Source organism: Nothoprocta perdicaria, unplaced genomic scaffold (assembly GCF_003342845.1).
Source record: "Nothoprocta perdicaria isolate Ctin4 unplaced genomic scaffold, notPer1 scaffold_13, whole genome shotgun sequence".
Classification (NCBI taxonomy): Eukaryota; Metazoa; Chordata; class Aves; order Tinamiformes; family Tinamidae; genus Nothoprocta; species Nothoprocta perdicaria.
Window position 1 is genome coordinate 6,331,870 of NW_020454427.1, and position 5,393 is coordinate 6,337,262.

At 47.4% G+C, this 5,393-nt stretch overlaps 1 long non-coding RNA gene across 1 annotated transcript; it reads left to right on the top strand.

Annotated features, from left to right (window-relative positions):
* Window positions 1-2,990: 2,990 nt before the first annotated feature.
* Window positions 2,991-5,106, top strand: LOC112942616. The gene is made up of 2 exons (XR_003248416.1): window positions 2,991-3,031; window positions 4,965-5,106. It is a non-coding gene; the product is annotated as an uncharacterized LOC112942616 (long non-coding RNA).
* Window positions 5,107-5,393: the final 287 nt, after the last annotated feature.

Consider the following 5,393-nt stretch of genomic DNA (forward strand, 5'->3'; position numbering starts at 1 on the left):
GAGGGAGGGAAGAGCGCTATAAAAGTGCCCGCCGCGGCACATGCCCGCGTTGGGGGAACTTCCGAACGGCGGCAGCGGCCATGGCAGCAGCGCCCGCTGCCCGCAGCGTCGCCAGCCCTGGGCTGTCCTAGGAGCAGGCGGCGGGAGTCCTGCGGTGCGGGGTGCGGAGCGCGTGGGGCGGCGGCGGGAGGATGCGAGCGAACGGCTCCGATCTCAACGGCTCCGTCGTCCCGCGGGACGCGCCGGGCGARGGCGCGGCGCGGCGCCCGCCCTGGGTCACCTCCACGCTGGCCGCCATCCTCATCTTCACCATCGTGGTGGACCTGCTGGGCAACCTGCTCGTCATCCTCTCCGTGTGCCGCAACAAGAAGCTGCGCAACGCGGGTAAGGGGCCCGCGGCGCGGGGGTCCGCGGGGCGCGCCGCTCCGCCCGGGGCTCCGCCACTCGCGCCAAGCCGGCGGCCCGCGGTATTTTTAGGCACTGCCGCCGAGCGCGCCGCTATTTTTAGCGCCCGCTCCGTGTCCCCGCGCAGCGCAGGGAGGCGCCTCGCCGGGTGCTGCCCGAGGGACGCGGGGCTCGGCGCTGGGGACGCCGCGGGGACCCGCGGCGCGCGCGGGAGCCTCCGCCGCGGGTCTCTCGTGGCCGCGTTGAAGGGAAGTGGCTCCAGCAAGAGATTCTGTGGCTGCAGCCTCAAATTAAGCCCAATATTAAATTACAGCCCTTGCAGGGCTCGGAACAGGCAAAGACACTCAGTTCATTTTGCTCGCTTCCTACTTGTTATTTAGGTCTTTGGGGGATTGGAAACTGACAGAGAAACAGATTTAGGCACATCCTGGGAAAAAAAAAATGTGTGATTTTCACAGGATAGACTCTGTCAGGGTCTATTGAGTAAATCCCTCTTAGTTTATGGATTATTGGTTCGCCTGACAGGAACTTCTTCAGATTCATTCTGCTTTATCATGTCAGAGCAGCTGCTGTGCACGTGGGCCAGATCTGTGCACTCAAAAGCCCTTCCATTGAAAAAAATGTGGGAGCACGTGCCGGGAGCTGCCTTGTCAATGAGAGCAGAGCGCCGCTGCTCTACTCCATGACAACTAGGAGAGGCTGCTTTCGCAATTTCTTCCACAATTAGCTGGCAGACTCTTTGTTCCAGCACCCCTAAACTCCAGCAGTTAGTCATTTAAAATCCCCATGAGAGCAGCTCAGCCCCGGCTTTGCTGTTAGGCGCTGGTGTAAGGCAGTGAGTGTTGTACTCCAGCAAACGGTGCTCACTGCTGCGGGGTGAGGCAGGTCATGCAAAAGGACTCTAGTTCTCATTTGTACCTGGTCCTAGTGGAATGCCAACACARGATCAAAATGAAGACAAACTGTTTTTTCTTTTTCCCTCTTCTGTCACTGACACTGACCTAAAACCTATGTTCTCATTACAGTTCCTTGATACAAACACTTCGACTAAGGTTATATAGGGTATTTCCCCAAATCAGGTCAACTCTCCGCCACCCCTGTTCTCTCATTTAGGTCTTTTTTTTCCATCCTGGACTCTCTTGATGTGAGGTTTTCAGGTGGAGGAAAGGAGGGGCCCTCCATGAGAAGGAAGAGAATAGGGGTGTTCCTGGGGTTGTCATCCCTAGGGGAAACGGCAACTTCTCTCCCCCAGGTTAATCAAAACACAGCCCCGCTTTTCTGCCAGGAGGTCACAGTGCAGAGGTTTCTGTAACAGGCTTGAACAAAACGGGCTGGCCGGGCTCTTTGCTGCGAACGTTACTGGCTTCTCTGTGTGTGTGCGTGTTTTCTTCACCGTAGCGCTCTCATCTCCGCCTGCACCCAGCACGTGCTCCCTCTCCCTGCGCCTCTCGTTCTTGCCTCTTCCCTCACAGTGGCTCTGAGCAACTGCAGCAAAGTGGCCRCAGTTTCCTCCGCCGGCTAGGAGCACAGAGCAGCACGGGGCACTGCCTTTGGGCTGGCACACCAAGCACATGCAGTTTTACTCTGAAATCAGGAATTAACTGAAAGCGCTAGGTACCTGGTACACGTTGGAGGTGCCTTATTTTAGAAAAAAAACAAGAAAAAGAGTAGGAGTAGGTATTAAAGTTCCTGAAGAGGCAGATTAGGTCTTCTGTCCTCTAAGATAAAACTATAGAGTTTTAGTACACAAATTAAAAGTAAAATTGTGAATGAAAATAAGCCTCAAAATGATGTGCAAACTGTTTTTTGACTAATCCCATGAAAAACTACACCTGTCCACAACTCCTCCTGTGAGTAGCACCATTAAACTTGGCATTGAATTCAGAGATGACCCTGGTAAGTAGAATTATGAATGAGTGTTTAGAATGTCCTGGCCTAATATTATTGAATATAGTAACAGGGAGGAAAAAACTTCCTCAACTTGTTTCATTCAGATTATTTAAGAAGAGTTTATATTGAAAATATGGATTTATACATGCAATTCAATTCTAACTTGCTAATGACAAAGACAGTTAYAACTTTTTGCAGAGCTGTAATAAGAAAGAAACTTCTGACTTTTACAACGACTGTATTAAAGTACTTGGCTGGCRTATTTATTGAGGAGGAAAAAAAGACACAGGATGAAAATTGCACCGGAATAAAAGGTCAGGGAGGAACAGAAGAAACCTCCTGAAGAAAATGTATCTCATTGAAGACTTCCTTCCTTGCAAAAGAGAATTTACAAAAATAAGGAATACTTACGTTTTGCCAAAAAAGATGGATTTAGTGGGGGAAACTCCTTAAGTGCTTTTGGAAGATAACTACAAGTCGAACCTGTGGACTGCTTATGGGTAAAAAAGTGCACTGGGGCATAGTAGGAAGGCCTAGACACCTTCTCAGCAAGTGGTGTAACCTTCCTGGCAGTCAGAAGGTTTAGTAAAAGACTAAAAGACAAAGCAGAGGAGTCAGTATCTCAAAGAAGTTTGTCTCTGCAAGAGAGGAGTGTCTGATACTGCAGCCTCCTTCCTAGCCACAGGGGTGGCTTCAGTAGATGCTCTTCTAGACACAGAAGCCGTTGATGCAACTGGTAGGATCCTCTTTTATTTCATGTACTTGACTTGTAATAAGTTTCAAAGTTATGGTCTGTTTCTTAATGGTGGTTTTATAACCTAGCAGGCACCTGCTACCAGTTCAGTCCTGATGCAAACTGCTGCAATTTAATGCTGGTCTACACAAAGACTGAATTTGGTTTATGATGTCTGTGATCTTTTAACTTTGAAAGAAGTTTGAAGGGAAACATTTAAGGCATAAGGATTTTAATATTAAAACAAATATTCTGTCTCTATGTTCATGCATCTTAAACTGATGCACTCTTTAATTACACTTGTCTTCTAAAAAGGAAGCTGTAAATCATTTTAATGCGCTCCATTTTTCACCTCTAATATTCAGGGAACAGAAGCAATAAGGTAAATCAACAAAAGTAACACTCTGAAAAGATAAAATCCCTTAGGAAAGGTGGATTAAAGAAATGCTTCTATCTTTTGCAACATCAGGTAAAGTTTCACTTGAAATGCTCCACGTGGTGCTAGAGCATCTTGGGGAACAGGGAAAGAGCTCAATTGAAGCGGTTTATGTAGTGTCAAACAAACTCCTGTCGCTGACTGTTAGTATCCTTATGCCTTCGTTGTTACCCGCACCACAAAAACAATGCATCAAGAACATGGTGAGGGAGCAGGCCCAAGTCTTTGTGTTGACTATAAACATGTCTAAAGTCTATCACTTAAGTTTCAATGTCAGGGGAATAGTCAACACCCAACTGCCGTTTTGGTCATAGAAGGATTTGGGGTAAGCAAGCRTTGCAGGATGGGACCCTTCTTGAGGTCAGCAAGCCAGCTGTCCTGAGCACTATTTCCCTGCTTGCTCTTTCTTTCCCTTTTCAAACTGGTCTCTTGGCCCAGCGTGTTGCTTTTTCCTGGCCACGCTCTGTGGAGCTAGCACTGAGGTCCAGAGGTGCCCAGCAGCCTCTCCTACAAGGCTGGGTGCCAGGAGGGCCTCCAGGAGGCCGGGGAGCCTTCCGAGCCTCCCCTTGACTCATGTGCCTGGCAAAAGGCACCCTCTTTGCTGGCACAGCTGGGGCTCGGTGCCCCGTGGGCACCCAGCACCTGCCACCTCAGGCACAAAGCTGCATCCACCCACTTCTTGCCCACCTCTGTCCCATGCACGTGGATGTGTTTGGCTTTTTGGACTTTTCTGCTGTTTCCTATGACCCTGGCCTTTTGCTGCTACAGCTCTTGTGTTTTTGCTGCTAGACGAGAAGTCTGACATGGGTGAGGCTGCAGGGCCCACGAGCAGCGAGATGCTGCTGGGCTCGGCAGGACTCTGTGCCCGCTGGAGTTGAAGCAGGCACGTGGCTATTTTGTGAATGAGGCAGCAGTGAGAGAGGGGAAAAGGAGCCCTGTTTACAGACTGAAGCTGCCTCAGCTGCACTGGAAACAGTAAAGACAAGCTGAGTGTTCCAAAGAAGGAGCTTGAAAGTAATCCTTGAACAAAACCTGCAAGATCAGTGAAGTCATTGATGGAAGAGCTAAGCAGAACAGCTACTACTTAGGGTTTTTTTTTTTTTTTTTAATATACTGCATTTGTTCGTAGCTCAGCATTGCAGATTTGGGGGATGAGATCCATCAGGGAGACCTTTTCATAGCCTTTTCAAAATTGGCTGGGTTTTTTTTTGTTTGTCAAAAGTGATATATTTTTGAGCAGCATAAGAATCTGGTTGGTGAAGAGTGTTCCTCTCTTGGTGTATCCTCCAGAATATAAATTTTGAACATAGGAGTGGAACCCTCTTTTAGTAATCAGATTGCTGATCTCTTCAACCTTTTCAGCATGATTGTTCTTGATGATCTGTTTTGGTTTTTAATTTTAAAGCWATTTTCAATAGAGCATTTAATATTATCCTTTTATCTAATAAATGAAACTGCTATAGTGGATTCAGACTAACGGAACCGTTGTTTTTATTACAGGTGGTCCTTGGACTTCTCTTTGTGTCCAGAGAGAAAATGGGTCGCCTGACAAATGTGTGACTCAAGGGGAAATAACCTGTAGAAGATCCAAGTTGTAGCAGACAAAGTCAGGGTTCTGATGAGAACTGAGGTGTTGATGGCAATGAACATTGATATTTCAGACATGAGTAACTTCAGGTATTAAAATGGTAAGCCACATGGGAGAGGGGAAAATGTCTAGTGGATATATTGAACTTTGCCAATTGTTGAACAGAATTGAGCATAAAATTGCCTAGTATTAAATAAAGCTGTTCCTCAGACTGGTTTTGATGAATAATTTACTGAAGCAAAAGTTTATTTCCAAACTTGTTTAAATGGCACCGACCTGTCAGTGATAAAAATGTAGAGATGAAAACTTCAAGTAAAGATCCATTTTACTAATAGGTCTGT